General features: G+C 39.7%; 1 non-coding gene across 1 annotated transcript; it reads right to left on the bottom strand.

The window, feature by feature from the left end:
• Nucleotides 1–7,413: 7,413 nt before the first annotated feature.
• On the bottom strand, nt 7,414–7,520 carry LOC122063905. The gene has a single exon (XR_006135506.1). It is a non-coding gene; the product is annotated as a small nucleolar RNA R71 (small nucleolar RNA).
• Between the last annotated feature and the right edge of the window lie 12,986 nt (nt 7,521–20,506).

Raw genomic sequence — 20,506 nt, 5'->3', positions numbered from 1 at the left:
TCCACCACTACCCAAATAGCATCCATACCCTTGCTGGTGCGGGATAACCTGATGACGAAGTCCATGGTATTATTCTCTCATTTCCACTCCAGAATAGGTAGTGACTGTAATAAACCATAGGGCCTTTGTCTTTCAGCCTTAACTTGCTAGCATGTGAGGCACCTTGCAACATGCATGGCCACATCATTCGTCATTCCTTTTCACTAGTAGGAACCTTTTAGATCCTTATACATTCTAGTGTTGTTGGGGTGAATGGAGTATGGAGAGCTGTGTGGTTCTCTCAAAATAGTATCTCTCAATTCACCACCACTAGGCACACATAATCTCCCTTTGAACTTAAGAACCCTCCCTTTAGTTAAAGAGAAATCCGGGTCCTTATTGTTTCCTTCCTTGCAGTTAGCTATCAATTTCTACAACTTTGCATTAGTTTCCTGAGCTGCAGTAATTCTATCTACTAGACTGGGTTGTACCACCAATGCCGATAGTGACAAGGTGACACCTTCCACTAGTAATTCCAAATCTAGCTTCCTGGCCTCTTCTATGAGATAAATGCTCATTGGTAGTCAAGGATGCAAGAGTCAGTGACTAAGATTTCCAACTAAGTGCATCGACTATTACATTGGCCTTCCCTAGGTGATAGTGAATAGTACAGTCATAATCTTTCATCAATTTTAACCAACGTCTCTGCCTCATGTTGAGCTCTTTTTGGGTGAAGAAGTACTTGAGGTTCTTGTGGTCACTGTATATCTCACTCTTCTCACCATACAAGTAATGCCTCCAAATTTTCAAGGCAAAAATTACTACTGCCAATTCCAAGTTATGGGTGGGGTAGTTTTTCTCATAGTCCTTCAACTAGTGGGATGCATAGGTAATGACCTTCCTATGCTACATCAACACACAACCTAATCCCAGCTTGGAGGCACACTATACACAACCATACCACCGATGCCGGTCGAAATAGTCAAAACTGGAGCTGATACAACCTTTGCCTTAGCTCCTTGAAGCTCTTCTCATAAGCATCGGGCCACTCAAATTTCACTCCCTTATGTGTGAGTCGGGTCATTGGTGCAGAAATGTAGGAGAAGTTCTCAATAAACCTTTTGTAGTATCTGGTCAATCCCAGAAAACTACGAATGTTTGCCACATTCTTGGGGGTGTCCCACTATAGAACTGCCTTCACCTTGCCTGGGTCAACCTCTATATTCTTATCTGAGACAATATGGCCCAGGAATGCCACTTGTGAGACCCAAAACTCACGCTTGTTGAATTTGGTGTAAAGTTGCTTTTCTCTCTGACGTTGCAGTACTAGCCTTAGGTGAATAACATATTCCTCTATACTCTTAGAATATACCAAGATGTCATCAATGAACACAATTACAAACTTGTCTAAGACATCCTGAAATACCCAGTTCATCAAGTCCATAAATGCAGCCGGTGCATTGGTTAGTCCAAATGACATCACCAAGAACTCATAATGTCCATACCAAGATCTGAGAGCTGTTTTGCTTCCATCACTATCCTTGATTCTGAGCTGGTGGTAGCCCAATCTAAGGTCAATTTTTAGAATACCTTAGCACCTTGTAGTTGATCGAACAAATCATCAATCCTTGGCAAGGGGTATCAGTTCTTGATGGTTAGCTTGTTAAGCTCCCGTTAATCAATACATAACCTTATACTTCCATCCTTCTTCTTGATGAACAATATCGGTGCTCCCCAAGGAGAAACACTAGGTCTAATGAATCTCTTCTTCAGAAGGTCCTGAAGTTGCACCTATAATTCCTTCAGTTCTATGGGGGCCATGTGGTAAGGAGTTTTTGACACTGGTGCTGAGCTGGGGAGTAGGTCTATAACAAACTTTGTCAGTCGGTCCTGGGGCAATCCTGTTAAATCATCTAGAAATACATCAGGAAATTCCCTTACCACATCCAATTTGGTCAATGGTTTGACCGCTATCTCAGCATCTGTCACTGATGCCAAGTAGGCTTGACACCCTTGATCTAGTAACTTCTTCATCTGAAGTGCGGAGACAATGATCTTCTTGTGTTTCTTTGGCTTCTCCCCCACAAAAGTAAACTCTCCCTCATCACGGGGTCTGAAAATTATTACCTTTTCTACACATAGCACACTGACTCTATAAGTGGACAACCAGTCCATCCCTAGAATTACATCAAAATTGGTTATATCCAACTCGATCAAGTGTGCATTCAAGTCATGTCCATTTATGGTCACTGGACATGGTTCGTAAAAATAATTCAAACCCACCACACTCTCTGTGGGTGTACTCACTACTGAACACTAGGTCAAGCTCTTGGGTGGAATTCCCATCTTCTTCGCGAATGTCGGTGACACAAACAAATGGGATGCCCCTGAGTTAAATAAAACATGTGTAGGCAAAAATGATATCAACAATGTACCTATCACCACTCCCGGGGTAGCTTCTGCATCTTCTGTGGTCATAGCAAATACCCTTCCTTGTGGTCTTTGGCCCTATGATGTTTAGGCTGGCCGGTTGGCTGCATAAGCCTACTGGGGCCTAAGTGACAAGGTATATGGTTGATCGCCCGGTCTTCAGTGGGGGCATCTTTTGGCTAGGTGACCTAGCTGGTCACAATGGAAGCACCTAGGGTTTGAACCCATAGATTGAGACATACCACTAGAGTAGGAGGGTTGGGAGGCTTGACTTGCTACTGGCCATCTTAATTGGACTGGAGTCGGGTTGATATAAGGGCCTCTTGAGTGCTTGCTAGCTCCCTTGGAATCACAGGACACCATTGGCCTCTTCCCCATTCCTTGTTGAGCTGAGAAATTGTCCCTATGTTGGTCCTCAATAGACTTGGCCACTTGGACCACTTCAGCATATGTTTGTAGCTTCAACCCAACCATAATAGAACTGATGCATGGCCTCAACCCCATTTCAAACTTCCTAGCTTTGGACCTATCATTTTAAATGTGCTCCAGAGCAAAGTAGTACAACTCCTCGTACCTCTGTTGGTACTCTAGCACTAATCGGGATCCTTAAACTAAATTGGAGAACTCACTCTTTCTCTTATCCCGAAAGCTCTTAGGGAAATAGTTCCCAAAGAAGGTCTCCTTGAAGTTTTCCTAAGTGGGGGTGGGGTTGGTTGCTCTCATAATGGGCTCAGTAGCCCTCCACCAAGCATCGGCTTCATTTTGCAATTGGTAGCCGACACATATTATTTTCAGTTCATCACTTTAGCCCATCAACTTGAAGACTTTTTCTATACCCCCAATCCATCTTGAGAGAAGCAACTGATCATGGCTTACATTGGAGAAATATGGGGCCTCAACCTTTGGAACTTCTACATCATTTTGGTTAGGTCTGTCCAACCTTCTACTTGTACTTGGGCCTGTCCTTGCACTTGCCTGGGTACTTATCCTTGAAACTGCTCTTGCACATGTCCATGCACTTGCCCTTGAATCCCATTGGATGTCTGAAGGGTGGCTGAGCTAGCTGGCACCTGGGCTGGTATCGGTGGAGTAGGGGGTGCAGGGGGTGCATTCTGGGCTCCAATGGCCGTTTGGATCCAGGTATCAATCCCGGCCATGAATTGAGTTTGCCTCTCTTCCACCTTATGCATTATGTTTCCCATTATGTTGGAACATCTTGTGCCATGAGGACGGGAGGGCCGGTGGTACACTGCATGGTCTACCTCGGTTCCACATAGGGGAAGCAGGAGGCGACGCATTAGATCGAGAACGGGTATTCTTGCGCGACATGATTCCTACTAAGGAATCCCAATTAGTCACATATACATAGATAGTGAGCACGTTAAGGTCAACATGCATAGTGGGTCCCACATGCCTATGTGAGGAGTAATTTAGGGTTAGAGCATGCATAGGTGGGGTCCACCAAGTATCGAAGTCCGATCACATATGTATTAGGAAGAGAATCCCTAATTACAGAAGCAAATTTTATAATAAAAAAAATAAAAAATAATATTCCATTCCCAAAATAGTTCATCGAAAACAGGGAGTTTTCACCGAGAATATGGATTGGTTCACCGAAAATATCAGTCATATTTTCGATGACCAAAACAGAGAGAAATTTTGGAAATTTTTGTTCACCAGAAACACTCATCGAATTCAGGTCCAGTGTTTCCGATGGACCCAAACACTATATATATAGGCTCAGGATTGAGGTTTCTCTCACAAAACCCTACCCTGCCTATTGTAGAAAGTGAGGAAACAGCCAAGGAAGATCTCCCCTGCCATCCCCTACCTTGTGCTTGTGATTTTACATCTGATTGCCTCCGTACATGCATCGAAGGTGAGGCCTTCTTCTCTAACCTAGGTTTTTAGATTTTCTTTGTGGTTTTTGGCATTCTCCCTAACTTAGGTTTTGTTCTTCTTAAACTTAGAAATTTGTGTTGCAACCATGTCTAGTCATTGTGTTCATCCCCTCCGTGGTGTCGCACAATTGGTCATTCCCAAGGAAGAACAATATGACAACCGGCTATTTCGCTCTGTGGAGGAGCAAGACTGTTGGGAGAAGTTCGAGTATAGGAATGTCGATCTTGGGAAGTATGTGAGGACAAGGGATTTTCGTCAATTTTGCCTCCGCCAACGCTTCAAAGCCATTGGGTGGTATTGTATCCTAAAACTGAATATGAAGTACTACCCAAGGCTTGTGAGGCTCTTTTATTGCAATTTGCGATGTGCGAATTACGACACTTAGCAAATGAGGATCACCTCAAGGGTGGAGGGGGTCGATATCTCCTTCGGCATGGCTGAGTTGGCCAACATTCTGATGGTCTCTAATGAGAGAGAGTTGGCTTACTATTGACGAGCACATTTATGTGTGAAATTTTAGGTAGTAAAGCATACATTTTACATATTTAGAATGGAGCTACCTTGGGTTTTACTCTCTTTTTGCAGATATTGTATTTTAAAGGCCTTAAGGACTATTGAGTGCCATATCTCCATTTTTACACGTAAAGAGGTCCATTTATTTTTATGGCTATGAAGAGGACAAAATTCTGAGGAAGATGGATGTGTTGCATTAAAAGTACACATTCGTTTGGGCAACCGTACACGCGATTATTCTTTTCGGGCCAGATAAAGAATAATGGACCAGAACTAAACCGAGATGCAGAACCAGCCTGTATGCAGTTGTTCCAGGGGTATAAGGAATATTTCAAGATGCCAACAAGGATGGAGGGACCCACATTGGGCGTTACATTCTCTCTCCTCCCCCTTGTGTAATTTACACTCTCTCTCCTATCTTTTAGGAGATTTTATTGAAGATTCTTTCCACTCACTTAAAGACAAGGGGCACAGATGGAATTTCCTTATAAATTAGAATATTGTCCAAATCTTTCAAGAAAAGAATAGGAACTTGTCCAAGGTTGTGCGCAAGTTTGAAAAAGAGAGAGAAAAAAGGAAAAAAAAAAAAGGAAAAAAGGGAAAGAAATTGTTGGAGACCTCTTCTTTCCTACTTTCTCTCCTTTTCTCTCCATTCTCCCCCCTCCACCTCATCAAAATCATCCAAGAGGATCTCCCTTGGGCATCCTCCTCTACTCCCTTCCCATTCCCCATATAAGAGGGTCGACCAAGCTAGAAAAATCGTCCTTCTCTTCCTCTCTTATTCTCTAATTTTTAGTTGTGCTCTCCTTCTAGTTCTAGTTCTAGTTCTTCTTAGTTTTTATTACTTTTAACACTTTTGTAATTGGTTTTATTTCATTAATGCAATGTCTTTTATTTTTATGGTTTATGTTATTCAAGTTATTCAAAGGTGTAATAATTTTAATTTCTAGTTTTAGGCTTAGTTCTGGGTGACAAGAACAAGCTGTGGAGCATCTCTTTCAAGTTCAATTTTTCCCTTCTAGATTTGCTTTCTCCAGGTATAGCAATTTCAGATTTGGTTTATTACAGATCTAGTTTTTAGGGCTGGTAGTATCTCAAATCAATCAAGTTTTCAAGTTCAAGGATTGAAGTTCAGGTAAGTAGGCTTCTACATAAGCCTTCTCACCCCCTCTCATTCCCTCTTCTGGCTACCCATTCATTCTTAATTTAGGCTTTTATTTTTAGTTTTTACTTTGATGCTTTCCCTTTCCCCTAAGGTCTTTGGCTAGATGCATGTGTTGGCTTTGCCCCTTTCTAGCCATGGAACCATCCTTTTACTTTCATTATTTATATTGCATCACTTCCCCTAAAGCTAAGTAGAGCCCTTGTAAGAGTAACTCTCTGGCCAAGTAGGGAAGCTCATATTATTTATGGTGCATCCCTCGGGCTAAGTAGCGAAACCTACTTGTGTGCCTCTCTCTGGTTTTGTCCCCTTTATTTGCACTTTTCTTTACATTTCAGCACTTTTACTTTCAATTATTTGCTTTTTAATTGCATGGTTTGAGTATTTAAATTCCTAGATGACGAATGGTTAGGGTTAGATGTGAATGGTTAGGTCATTCAATTTTTATTGCAATTTCAATTCCAATTTACCTAGATGTGTTGGTTAAGACAGTAGTAAGAAGTAGATCATCATAATCAATCGTTACAATTTTGCATTACTAAAACAAGATAAAAATAAAGTGGTTACTCTCCTTGTGTTCGACCCATTAGCTACATTGATCCGTACGCTTGCGGTTAGTTTTAAATCTCAAACAAGTTTTTGGCGTCGTTGTTGGGGAGACAGTTCCATGTTATTTTTCACTTTCTTTTGGTAAATCGGAGTACTTTATTTTCTTTTTATTTTATCATTTATTGAATTCCTGAGAAGAACAACTTGCAATAATAGTTGTATCGGTGGAGGTCACCAAGCCTCATATTATGGTAAAGACAGGTTTTTCCTTGTAGCAGTACCTCATGAATTGAGCAACCTCGGATCCCTTTCGGTAAGCTCGCAAAAACCCAAAATAATAATAAATAAATAAAATATAGTTTCCATTCTTTTGTTCTAGTCTTATTCTAGTTGTGGATACTTCCTGTTGTATGAGTGATGGGTGGGTACGTAATACTATGAATCGGTTACAAAGAAGAAATCCAACAAGTAGGGATCCTATACGTATACTCTCATTGATACCTTTCAGTATGGGAGACCAACAACAAAACCCTCCACAAAAATCTCTGAAAGATAGGTTCTTTCCTGTTAAAGCAGCCCAACTTTCCTGCATAGTCCTGCCACAAGCCCAGGGCAATAATTTTGAGCTCAAATCTCAGTACATCACTATGTTGCCCCACTTCCATGGGCTGACCTTGAGGTTGCATACCTATTTTTAAGGGAATTTGAAGAGGTATGTGTTCTAATTAAGATCTAACAGCTTTCTAATGATGCTGTTAAGCTTATGTTCATACTTTTGCATTGAAAGACCAAGTGGGTTACCCAAAAATTCCATAACCTCATGGGAACAATTCACAGTTGTCTTCTTTAAGAATTTTTTCCCAATTCACAAGACCAATAAGCTTAGAAGTGATATCCTTTAGTCTAGGCAAAAGCCTAGTGAGCCCTTTTACAAACTTATGGAGAGATTCAAGGATCTACTCCAATAATGCCCTCACCATGGCCTAAACTTATGGCATTTATGTCAAATAATTTATGAGGGTATTGATTACCCAACTAAACAAATGATAGAGTCTATGTGCCATGGGAGATTCACATCCTTTACAGATGAAGGAAAGGCATGTGTATTCTTACTTGACTTAGCTGACAAAACCCATGAGTGGGAATCAACCCAAGAAAGTAAAAGAACCCTATGAGGGAAAGGATATTTTGTGGATGGATTAGTAGCCAAGAAAGCCCACTTGGATAGCCTAATAAAAAGGATTGAGGTTATTATTCCTAGAGAGCCATCATTAGTCAATATGGTTAAGATGTGTTTGGTGCCAGTCCCCTGGACATGTTATAGAAGAATGCCCCAACACCTCTGGGGGCACTTTCAATGACAGTGTTAATTTCCTATATCAGAATAATCCATATAGCAATGCTTACAATCCAGGATGGAGAAATCACACCCAATTTTTTCCTGGAGCCAGGGCAACCAAGTAGGACCTTCCAATTTTCATAATCAAAGTCAACCTAGACCCCAAAGGCCTCCCTTTGCACAATAGTCTTTTGCCCAAAATACTTTTCTTAGGCCAAATGTAGCACCTCAGGTTAGTTTTCCTAGGCCCCCACTCCTATCAACTTATTAGCAACCCCCTGAGTTTACCAACACTGGAGAGTCAAGTAGATTGAGTGACTTGAAAAAAAATATAACCCTCCTAATGACAAACCATCAAAACTTACGAAAGAATTCTCCCAAGTTGTCTCAATTTTACGTGAGAGGGAGAAAGGAATGTTGCCCAGTCAACTAAAGCCTAACCCTAGGCATCAACCTGTTAGTTCACAAACACAACCTACTGCATCATTGAATGTAGTACAAGGTCAGCCCCAACAAGGGCCCTCCAACCAATGTCATGCTGTTTATGCCCTTAGGAGTGGTAGAGAGTACCTACATAGTGTTCCTAAATCTTCCCCATCTATTACTCCTGTTAACTCTCCTTCTATTGAGGACACAAGTGTGCCTCTTGTTCCAAGTTCGTTTGATGAACCTAAAGCAACTAAAGATGATTTGGTTGAGGAAACCAAAAATGATTCTTCTGGAAAAGAGCAAATTCCTAACAGTCCTTATGTTCCACCTGTCCCCTTTCCTAATCGCTTGGTAAACAAAAAGAAGACTACTTCCATGGACAAGATTTAGAAGTCTTCAAAATAATAGTAGTGAACATCCCTCTTTTGGATGCCATATCCCAGATCCCTACCTATGCAAAGGTCCTGAAAGATTTATGTACTCACAAATGTATCACTAGTGTGTCCAAAAAGGCATTCTTGGTAGGTAACATTAGTTCCATAATTATTCAACCTATAGCAGCCAAGTACAAGGATCCAAGGAGCCCTACTATTGCTTGTGTCATAGGCAACACCTATATTGAGTATACCTTACTCGACCTTGGTGCAAGTGTGAATCTTTTTCCTTACCATGTGTATAAGCAACTAGGATTGGGAGAATTGATAGCCACTGGAACTACTCTTCAGTTGGCAGATAGGTCTGTTAAGATTCCTAAAGGAATGGTTGAGGATGTCTTACTTAAGGTAGGGGAATTTTTATTTCCTGTTGATTTTACTATTTTAGACACCCAACCAGTTGCCAACATTCAGGACTAGATCCCAATCATTCTTGGTAGACCATTCCTTGCACAATAATAGTATTATGAAACTTTCTTTTGGAAACACTTCAGTGGATTTTAATGTCTTTAGGTTGGGTAAGCAATCAAATCCCCATGAGAAGGAAGTTCATATGCTCCAAGATATTCAAGATTCCACTAAGACTTAGTTTGATATTGATTTTGATTCTAAATTTCAAGAGTGTATGGAACAATTGGGTGAATTTGATGAGAGACTTATGTCTAAGGTTTGGAGTTTTCAACCACCTGTAGAGCCCATTGGACCCCTGTCTACCTTAATGCCTAAGCCTTCCATTGTTGAACCCCCTAAGCTTGAGTTGAAGGAGTTGCCCTCTAATCTTAAGTATACTTTCTTAGGTAAGGATCACACTCTTTTAGTCATCATTGCTTATGATTTGACTTCAAGTCAGGAGGAGGAGTTGATCGAGCTTCTAAGGGAAAATAAGGAAGCCATAAGATGGTCAATGGCTGACATCAAAGGAATTAGCCCTTCTATTGTTCAACATCATTTTCACCTCACTGAGGAGTCCAAACCTTCAATGGAACCCCAGAGAGAGCTAACCCAGTAATAAAGGAAGCCATTAAAAAAGAAATACTTAAGTGGATAGATAATGGGATCATTTATCCCACTTTTGATAGGGGCAAGCATTTTTGCAATTGATCATTTGAGGCCCTTATGAAGAAATATGGGATAACCCATAAGCTGGCTATACCCTATCATCCTTAAACTAGTGGCTAGGTTGAGGTATCCAGTAGGAAGATTAAGCAAATTTTGGAAAAGACTATCAACCCTAATCACAAGGATTGGTCTCTTAGACTTGTGGATGCCTTATGGTCTTATAGAACTGTGTTCAAGACTAATCTTGGACAATCTCCTTACCTCCTTTGTATGGGAAGGCATGCCATCTTCCAATTGGGTTACAACATAGAGCCTTTTGGGCTATAAAGAAGCTGAATTTTGACCTGCCTACTGCTGTTACTCATAGCGGACTCAAACTAGTTGAGTTGGAGGAGCTTCGCAATGATGTCTATGACAATGCTAGGATTTATAAGGCAAAACCAAGGCTTTTCATGATAGATAAATCCTTAGGAAGTCTTTCACACCTAGTGATTAGGTTTTGCTTTACAATTCTAGGTTGCATATTTTTCCAGGTAAGTTGAGATCCCGTTGGGATGGTCCTTATGTTGTGCATGCTATTTTTTCTCATGGTGCTATTGAGGTGTTGAACCCTAGCACAGGTGTAATTTTCAAGGTCAATGGTCAACAATTGAAGCCCTTCATTGAGTTGTCATCTTTTGCTCTGGAAGAGGTCATGGATCTCTATGAATCTCTTTGTATAAATGACTAACTTTTAACCAGGTATAACCCCCCTTACATTGTCTTTGCTTTTAATTCTTTCCATGCGTTGAGGACATTGCATGATTTAAATGTGGGAGAGGGAAACCATTTTCTTTTTGTTTTTAATTTTCCCCCTTTGTGTTTGTTTTTCTTTTTGTTTTTGAGCTTGCTAAGGATGAAGTCCTACTTTGGCTTTTGGCTAATGTTCATACCAATCAGTTGCTTGAGATATGAAATTAAGAGTTTTGTTTAAGGTGCCCATATTGAACACATAATTAAGAAAAAAGAAACAAGCATGTGTCTTGAGATGAGACTCTCTTTTGAAAAATAAGAGACCCTTGTTTTACGGTGTTGGACCATATGTAAGTTTGTGGGTTCCTTGTACTCATGATTTGGAGTTGAGACTTCTTTTGAGATTGACATGAATTGACAAATACACAATTTTAAATGAAGTGTGGAAAGAAAGAGTCGGAGTTGATTTCCTTGGAACTAGACAGGGCATTGCACCTCAGGAAGCGTGGTGTGTTGATCAAAACTCTTAGGGAAGAAATTTCTAAAAGAACTCTGGCATCACTGTCTATGTGGGTTTATGCAAAAAGTGAAGCTACATAGTAACTTGGGTGTCTGGTGTTTGCTCCACCGTGTCATTTAGGCTAATATTAGTGGAGTAGGATAGAGTTTATTATGAAAAGAAAAAAAAAAAAAGAGAAAGAAAACCACACAACAAGAAAGTATGTGCAAATGTCATCAATGCCTTGGTAATATGTTTAGTTGAAAACACTCCAACGCCTTAGCCCTTGATTCCCTATTACTTCACAAGTGATCTTGCCTTAAGATAAGGATGTTTTGGAAAAGACAAGGTGAGTTCCGAATTAAGAAGTATGTTTGTGCCTGAAATCGATATGGGGGTAATAAAAATTCAAGTGTGGGGGTCCCTAGATCAAGTGTAAGAGAAATTATCTTTATTTCAAATCGGTGTGGCCCTTACCTTTAGCCAAGGTTGGGATTTTTTTTAATGAATTTTGGGTGTATATTCTCTGTGAACATCCACGAGATACAACTCGTCCTCTAGGGGTGACCTATGGTTTAAAGGCTTGTTGCACATGCTAAGTGCAATCGTGATTCCTACGAAAGTGAGTTAGGTTTTTTGTTGTTTATATTTTTATTCTTTTTGTTTTGCTCGAAGACTAACAAAGCCTAAGTGTGGGGGAACTCTGATGAGCACATTTATGTGTGAAATATTAGGTAGTAAGGCATGCATTTTTATATATTTAGAATGGAGCTACCTTGGGTTTTACTCACTTTTTACAGATTTTGTATTTTAAAGGCCTTAAGTACTATTGGGTGCCATATATCAATTTTTACATATAAAGATGTCCCATTTATTTTCATGGTTATGAAGAGGATGAAATTCTGAGCAAGATGGATGTGTTGCATTAAAAGTACACATTCGTTTGGACAACCATACACGCAATTATACTTTTCGGGTCAGAAAAAGAATAATGGATCAGAACTAAACCAAAATGCAGAACCAACCCGTATGTGGTTGTTCCTGGGGTATAAGGAATATTCTAAGACACCAACAAGGATGGAGGGACCCACATGGGGCATTGCATTCTCTCTCCTCCCCCTTGTGCGATTTACAGTCTCTCCCCTATCTTTTTTGAGATTTTATTGAAGATTCTTTCCACTCACTTAAAGACAAGGGGCACAGACGGAATTTCTTCATAAATTAGAATATTATCCAAATCTTTCAAGCAAAGAATAGAAAATCATCCAAGGTTGTGTGCAAATTTGAAAAAGAGAGAGAAAAAAGGAAGAAAAAAGAAAGGAAAAGAGGAAAGAAATCGTTGGAGACCTCTTCTTTCCTACTTTCTCTCCTTTTCTCTCCATTCTCCCCCTCCACCTCATCAAAATCATCCAAGAGGATCTCCCTTGGGCATCCTCCTCTATCCCTCCCCATTCCCTATATAAGAGGGTCGACCAAGCTAGAAAAATTGTCCCTCTCTTCCTCTCTATTTCTCTAATTTTTAGTTGTGCTTTCCTTCTAGTTCTCATTCTAGTTCTAGTTGTAATTCTAGTTCTTCTTAGTTTTTCTTACTTTAAACACTTTTGTAATTGATTTTATTTCATTAATGCAATGTCTTTTATTTTTATGGTTTATGTTATTTAAGTTATTCAAAGGTATAATAATTTTAATTCCTAGTTCTAGGCTTAGTTCTAGGTGACAAGAACAAGCTGTGGAGCATTTCTTTCAAGTTTAGTTTTTCTCTTCTAGATTTGCTTTCTCCAGGCCTAGCAATTTCAGATTTGGTTCATTCTAGATTTGATTTTTAGGGCTGATAGTATCTCAAATCAATCAAGTTTTCAAGTTCAAAGATTGAAGTTCAGGTAAGTAGGCTTCTACATAAGTCTTCTCACCCCTCTCATTCCCTCCTCTGGCTATCCATTCATTCTTAATATAGGCTTTTATTTTCAATTTTTACTTTGATGCTTTTCCTTTCCCCCAAGGTCCTTGGCTAGATGCATCTGTTGTCTTTGCCCCTTTCTAGTCATGGAACCATCCTTTTACTTTCGTTCTTTATATTGCATCCCTTCCCCTAAGCTAAGTAGAGTAGCCCTTGTAAGAGTAACTCTCTGATCAAGTAGAGAAGCTCATATTATTTATGGTGCGTCCCTTGGGCTAAGTAGAGAAACCTACTTGTGTGCCTCTCTCTGGCTTTGTCCCCTTTATTTGCACTTTTTTTTTTAATTTTCAACACTTTTTATTTCAACACTTTTACTTTTAGTTATTTTCTTTTTAATTGCATGGTTTGAGTATTTAAATTCCTAGATAACGAATGGTTAGGGTTAGATGTGAATGGTTAGGTCATTCAATTTTTATTGCAATTTCAATTCCAATTTCCTTAGATGTGTTGGTTAGGACACTTTTAGATGCATTAGTGTTGGGACAGTAGTTAGAAGTAGATCACCATAATCAATCATTACAATATCGCATTACTAAAAGAAGCTAAAAATAAAGTGGCTGCTCTCCTTGTGTTCGACCCGTTAGCTACACTGATCCGTAAGCTTATGGTTACTTTTAAATCTCAAACAACTGTCCTCATAGGACTCCGTCTTATGAGTTCTAGAACTTTGATGTCCAGGCAGAGATGGACAACATGCTCACAAAGGAGGCTTCTGGGTGTTACTTTGCTGCTAATTATCATGCTACGATGAAGGTCATATGTAAAGCCATTCAGCTAAATTTCCTCCTTACCAATGGTCACTTTGATAAGGTATCCATTCTACAGGACTATGTCATTTACTGTGTCTACATGGGCTATAGGTCTGTCTCCCTTATCTATTGATGTGGACCATGGCTACAAGGGCTAAGGGAGGGGCAAGTAGGGCTGGAAACCTCTGCTATTGATGGATCTTGACTATGGTTTTCCTACACTTTGGGGTGGACTTGCAGGATAAGGAAATTCTGGGGACTGCTGTCTTGGATTTCAACCAAGATTCTCTGAAGAAAATGACACTGAACATGGATGAGGTCTCTGAGGAGGAATAGCCAATGGATATAGAGAACCAGTTGGGAGGTGGTCATGAGGGTGGTCACGGTGTGATGGAGGTGTAATCCCTCCATATGTGCCTCCTGCTGTGGTGGTTCCACCACCTAACCCTCAGGCTATAGAAACTTCTATGGCTTCCTCATCCCGTGGCACTAGGGGTACAAGCCCTATGGACTCAATGATGTGATGGCCAACCTGGATACTATCACCAACACACTAAGGTGGATGGACACTCGACTAGAGAGTGTGGACAGGAGCTACTGCCTACTGAACAACAGGGTGGCCTCCCTTGAGGCATAAATGTAGGCAATGGTTTTCCACCTTGCCATTCCAGTGCCAGAGCGGGGAGCACAGGGTCAGAATTGGGCTCAAGACCGTGGGAAAAATCAACAACAGGACCAGCAGTAGTAGTGGCTTAGGTTGCCACCATAGTCTTAGACTTTCCCTTTCCTTGTTTTCTTTACGATTTCATGTTTTAGTTTTCAGTTGAAATTTATTTCCTATCTTTGCTCCTGTTATTTGAATTTCTAGATTTAGGCTAGTTAGGATTTCTAGCTTTCTATCATTTATTTTTGAGAAAAAATGGTGTAAGCTTATGCACTCAATTCTCTTTATATATAATAAAACGACTTTGACACCTATACTTGTCTCCTAACTATGCAATTTCTATTATTTATTGTCTTTAAGATTTTTATTTAAATCCTAATTCCCCAAGTCATGGTTTGGTTGGGATTATGAGTTAAGGCAGAGCATCGTGTTGTCACACCCTAATTCCAGTAGACCTAACTTACCATTAGGATTACCAGTGGTGTGAATAAGACGCGTACCCGTCTTACAAACCTACTAGGATCTCTGATAGCAGTACCTTAACATTAACAATCTCACGACACAAACCAACCAATAGCAGTGAAATCAGAGTATAATAGCGGAATCATAATTAAAATGGGGAACATCTAGTGATATCATATATATACATAACCATGTTATTCCATTACAATTATCCATGACTTATAAATAATAAGTCCAAAAGTATACCATCCACAATTCTGTATCAGAATAACAAAAATACGCCAAGCATCTCAAGGTGCCGTATATGCACAGAACTAGCAAGCACAGTCCTAGTCATGCTTCCATGCTTCCAGCAACAATCACTTCGTATTGTGGGTGTGGCATTATGGGAAGGTTCATCGAACATACCACCGTTGAGTTATCCAACATCTTGTCCCCTGTTGGCAAGGGGATGTGGCATGGGGAATGTCACCTAACCATAATATCCTACATGCCTTTCATAATGATTTATTTAGTATGGGCCATGCAACACCGGGATCACATCGGCCACGAAGTGGGTCCATTTCCAAGTATAGCCTCAAGGTACACAATATCGGGAACACATCGGCCACAAGGTGCAACCCACGACTATATACCTATCTAGCATGCATAGCAGTTGAGTATGGACTATGCAACACTGGGATTCCCATCGGCCATGAAGCGTATCCATTTCTAAATGCAGTCCCAGAGTACACGATACCGGGAACCCATTGGCCACAAAGTGTAATCCACAACTACAACTAATTCTAATGCACAAAATCAATGCATGAATGCAACAAACATATGACAATCACAATAACGGTACCACCTTGGCCACACCGGATTCCATCTGACAACATACATCTCATATCATTTCCATCAAAATATAACATGTTATAGAACATCATCATCATTTAAGTAATTTAAATAATCATATGAAAATCCTACACTTGCAAGCAGTTCTATAATAATTAAATAATCCTAAAATAAAAGTCAACCATCCCTCACCTTGTTTAAGTTCGAATGGATCGGGTTCCAAGTATGGCCATCGAGTGTTTAATTCAATTTTGGCCCCGGGTTACGTGTGCATTTCTGTCTTGGACACAAAGGCAATCGGGTGTTATTGCGTGTTGGGAACATCGAGGAGAAACCATAGGATTTACCCCCAAATGAGTCAGACATTGTCCAACCTAGACAGTATAGGTCACCGGATTTAGTCACACGAAACAGAGTAAAAATCCATTGGATTCATCAGATATGAATCCGGTGGAGCAAATAGAGAGCTCATAAGAGCTTCTGTTCACCTGAAATAACCCACCAGATTTAGCCCTAAGTGTTTTCGGTGGCTATTTCCGGTGGAAACACTGTAAGTGCCCCCCGTGTCAATTAGGGCTTTCGGGCTCGGGTTAGATCATCGAGGTTTGTTCCATGGAGTTTGTAGGGGGTGTTCCTAGCATCATTTTAAGCTAAAGAAATCCTGATTCCATCGGGCCATTTTGGAGATACATCGATCAAACGATCGAAACCCTAGATGGTCATTTGGTTACAAGTGTTGTCGGAGTTCACCGGACTCGGTTAAAGCTCGGTAATCAAATGGGGAGGTGAAATGATTGTTCCCTGATCTCCAGGAGGTGACAGGGTCAATAATCACCTCTTGTACAACTATCTTAGGTCAAAATGAAGAGAGAGAGAATGTAGTAGGAGAAGTGGAACCTACCTTCGGCAAGGATTCTGACAACGATGCGGGCATCCGACACCAAGGTGAGCTCCAAACTCCTTCTTCCTTTCTCTTCTCTTTTCTCCTCATATTTCCCTCTCCCATGTTTTGTACAAGTGAGAGGTGAGAAATGAACTCACCTCTCCTATTTATATCAAGTTAGGTCCTTAGGGCCTGTTTGGTTGATCCTAGTCTGGTCCAAGTAGGTTAATCCGACCTTCAAGACACGTGGGCTCATCTCCTTGAACTCATAAGAAACATAAGTCACGGGGAAAGTATGGGAGGGTGCGTGTGCTCATCCAGGGCTATTCCCGATGTGGGAGGTGGGTTTTACTATCATCGGAACCAATTCAGCAGCACAGGTGGCCACCAGATTCGGCCCACAGTATTTTAGCCCAGGTGCTTCCAGTGGCATATTTTTGGTGGTCAAGACAGCAAACTGTCTTGACTGCTTACCATCCCCAAGTTGGTCTTGCACGAGTAAGTTACCCGAGTCTGTGTTCATAGCCTTCCAACAGTTTTGGTGGGTGTCGAGATTCAAGGGTAGGGTGTCGAGTCACTTACCGTCTGTGACCGAAAGGCTTGAATCCCCGCCAGTTGGACTGGCAAGCAACACACGAGAAAGTGGGGTCATCTCTCCTCATTTTGCAATGGGCAGCTATGAGCCAAAACCCAGTGGTACTTTCTAATTCTGGTCCGAGACCTATCACAACAGTTCAAATTAGACTGGGTTAGGGCATGGGTGTAACAATCTATAAGGAAAGCAAAGGTGCACGTTCGCTTTGTCTGTGTTGCAGAGGAACCAGTAAAAGTCACTTTAAAAAACCCAGTGTGATCACATTTTTGAATAAAGACTTGCAAGGCCTGAACTGGCCCTATAATGATGCCATTGTGGTTCAATTGGTGGTTGTCAACTGCCATTCCGTCGAGTTCTAATTGATTCGGGTTCCTTTGTGAATGTTGTGTCTTATGACGCGTATAAGAAGCTTGGCTTAGGGGACAACAAGCTAAAACCTACCACTGGACCCTTGTACGGCTTCACTAGAACTACCGGATACATTAAAGGATGTATTGAGCTACCCGTCATCATTGGAGATGGCCCTCGCTCAGTAACTACACTCTTCAAATCTATAGTCGTCAAGATGGAATCAACTTACAATACCATTGATTAGACCGTATTCTATACATCCATGATCATTTTAATTGAGCATTTTGATTCTAGATTGATGATAAAAGTGACTACATTATGTGATTTTCTCACATTTTCAGGCTATAGGATCATATGCATAAAAGATGCTAAATGGGGGGATCTAAAGCAATCTAGACACCGGTTTACCCATAGATCGATTCACATGTGATCAAGGGCAAGATGGGAAGAAGTTTCACTGAAGCAATCAAGGAAAAATGAGGAATTTGACCAAGAGATTGAGCAACAAAGAAGAATCAGACACTGGAGGAGTTGCGTAAGTGTAGAGGCATGATGGTAATTTTAAAAGATGAGGAGTTTACCGGAACATATTGGATATTGGGCTTGTTGCGTTTGTAATTTAAAATGATACATCTTTAATTCTCGGTTCGAGTCAATCTGGGGTCAGGATGGAGAGATATAACCCAAAAATTGTTTTGGGCTAAGTTAGAATTTAAGTTGAATTTTAGAATTTTTAAAACTTAAATTATATAATCTCTCTTCTTAAAAAGTAAAAAAATAAAATTTAGAGAGCTTTTTCTTATTAGATTTTTATTTTCTTTTGGGTTGTAAGTAAAGATTGAAGTTGAAGTTTGAGGTTTGAAGTTCGAAGTTCTTAAGCTTGGATTGTGCAGTACATATTCAGTAAAATACTTCTTTTTGTTTTTTTTTTTAATTTTAGATTTAATTTCATATAATGTCTTGTCCATCTTTTAGTTGTTCTTCATCTTTCCTCATCCCCATGGTTAACTAAATCCTGTAACTTGGGGATTGGATGAAACCATGAGATGAAGAGTAGCTTGTAAGAAATTCATGCCCATTTTCTTAATTCCAAGTAACCAAAACCCTATTGTAAAGTCAAAATTATGTATACCATTGATTACCTTTCGTATGCGTAATTGCCAACTTCCAATACGGTCTTACTTATAATCTAATGCTATGTATGTGTTGAATAACTCATGGGACATGTTAGATTTAAAAATCCATATTTCCTATTGACCTATTCAAGCATGTGATATAGGGCTAGATTGTTTGTAGATTGTTCTTAAATCTCATGGTAGATTCTAATTCCTAAGTGCTTCTCCACATCATAATTTCACACCTGTCTAATACATGGGTTCATTAATTCATTCTAATGTTTATCTTAGATCCACTTTATTATTGCATGTTTAATTTAACTCCACAGTTAATTCTTGCCTTTCACCATTGTTAATTTAATTTATTTTAATTTGTGACACCCCATTAGTTAGTACATTCTACCTAGGTTAGAACTGAATTTTCTATAGAGCTCAGCTCCTTGTGATCTACCCGTAGCTACACATGACCTGTGCGCTTACGAAATTACTTTATTTCTCGATCAAGTTTTTGGCCCAAACTTGAACTTTTACTCGTCCCAAGTGAAATAAAGATAAAAAAACTCTAAAGGCTTGCTAAAGCTTTCAACACAAACTTAAATAAAGAACAAAACATTATTCCATGTCAAGCAAATTCCCACTTATACACTTAAATTCACCTATCTCAAGTTACACTTTAAATGTTCAAGTGCTTTATAATTCAGCCCATTTTTTTTTTCTTTTCTTTCATGCAATTCTTTTCAATATTTTTTTTTTCTTTTTTCGCACATGCTATTCAAGTTCGCGCAATATTCTGGCCTCTTAAGCTTTCTAAATGGTCCTTGTAGCAAGCTTTAAGCCAGTTACTCTCAAGCCAGAGGCTTTAAGGGTCTAGATGTAAAACACCCTGGGGCCTACTAACTCGAACCAAATAGGCTACAAGCCAAAACTGAACTAATGAGCAATATCTCAATTTTTTTTTTCAATCATCCAACTATTTGACGCGAAGCTCAATGCTTGTGGCAAGGAGACCCAGTTACTAAGAAGGTGATCTTTTTTTCATTTTCATTTTTTTTTAATGCATGAATACTATTTTTTTTTTTACTTAGGTGTTCATAGATACATTGAAACATCTTCAACTTATAAGAGATGGAAAACTCAAACTTTTCAAGTGTAAACTCAACAAACAATAGAATACCATAGTGTTCTATGTTTAACTAAGTGTTAAAGGAATTTACAAATCCCAGAATCCAAGCTATAACTCAAGAAAGTGAAATTTGAATGCTCAAAAATGGAAAATTGTGTTTATCATTTTTTTTCCTTCTCTTTTTCTCCCCCAATGGCATGCACATAATATAGAAAATAAGAATAAGGGAAAAGCCAATATAACCAAGAGGGGAAGAGCAATACAACCTTGTGGATTGAATTGTGACTACCATCTATCAGCTCCCAACTATGCTTGATATCTCCTCTTACCTGGAAAAATTACTAAAAGACAAGAACAACAACTAAAGTAAAATGGTGGGATGCCTCCCATAAGTGCTAAGTTTACCGTCTTCAGCTAGACAAATAATGGGAACAAGAACAAAAAGTGGGAACATTACTTCCCCAACTTAAAAATTACTAGTCCTCAAGCAAACATAAGGAAAAGGAAAAAAAAATAATAAAAAAATAAAACCTAACTCACTTTTGTAGGAATCACGATTGCACTTAGCATGTGCAACAAGCCTTTAAACCCCTAGGTTGCCCTAGTGGACGAGTGGTGTCTCGTGAGTGTTTGCAGGGAATAAACACACAAAATTCAAACTCCTAAAAGATGTGATCATGAATATAGAGGATTATGGAGATCCATGACCTCTTCTAGAGCAGAAGATGGCAACTTAATGAAGGGCT

The sequence above is a fragment of the Macadamia integrifolia genome, unplaced genomic scaffold (assembly GCF_013358625.1).
Source record: "Macadamia integrifolia cultivar HAES 741 unplaced genomic scaffold, SCU_Mint_v3 scaffold149, whole genome shotgun sequence".
Taxonomy (NCBI): domain Eukaryota; kingdom Viridiplantae; phylum Streptophyta; class Magnoliopsida; order Proteales; family Proteaceae; genus Macadamia; species Macadamia integrifolia.
Note: the sequence above shows the minus strand (reverse complement) of the source record. Positions and strands in the feature narration are given on the sequence as shown.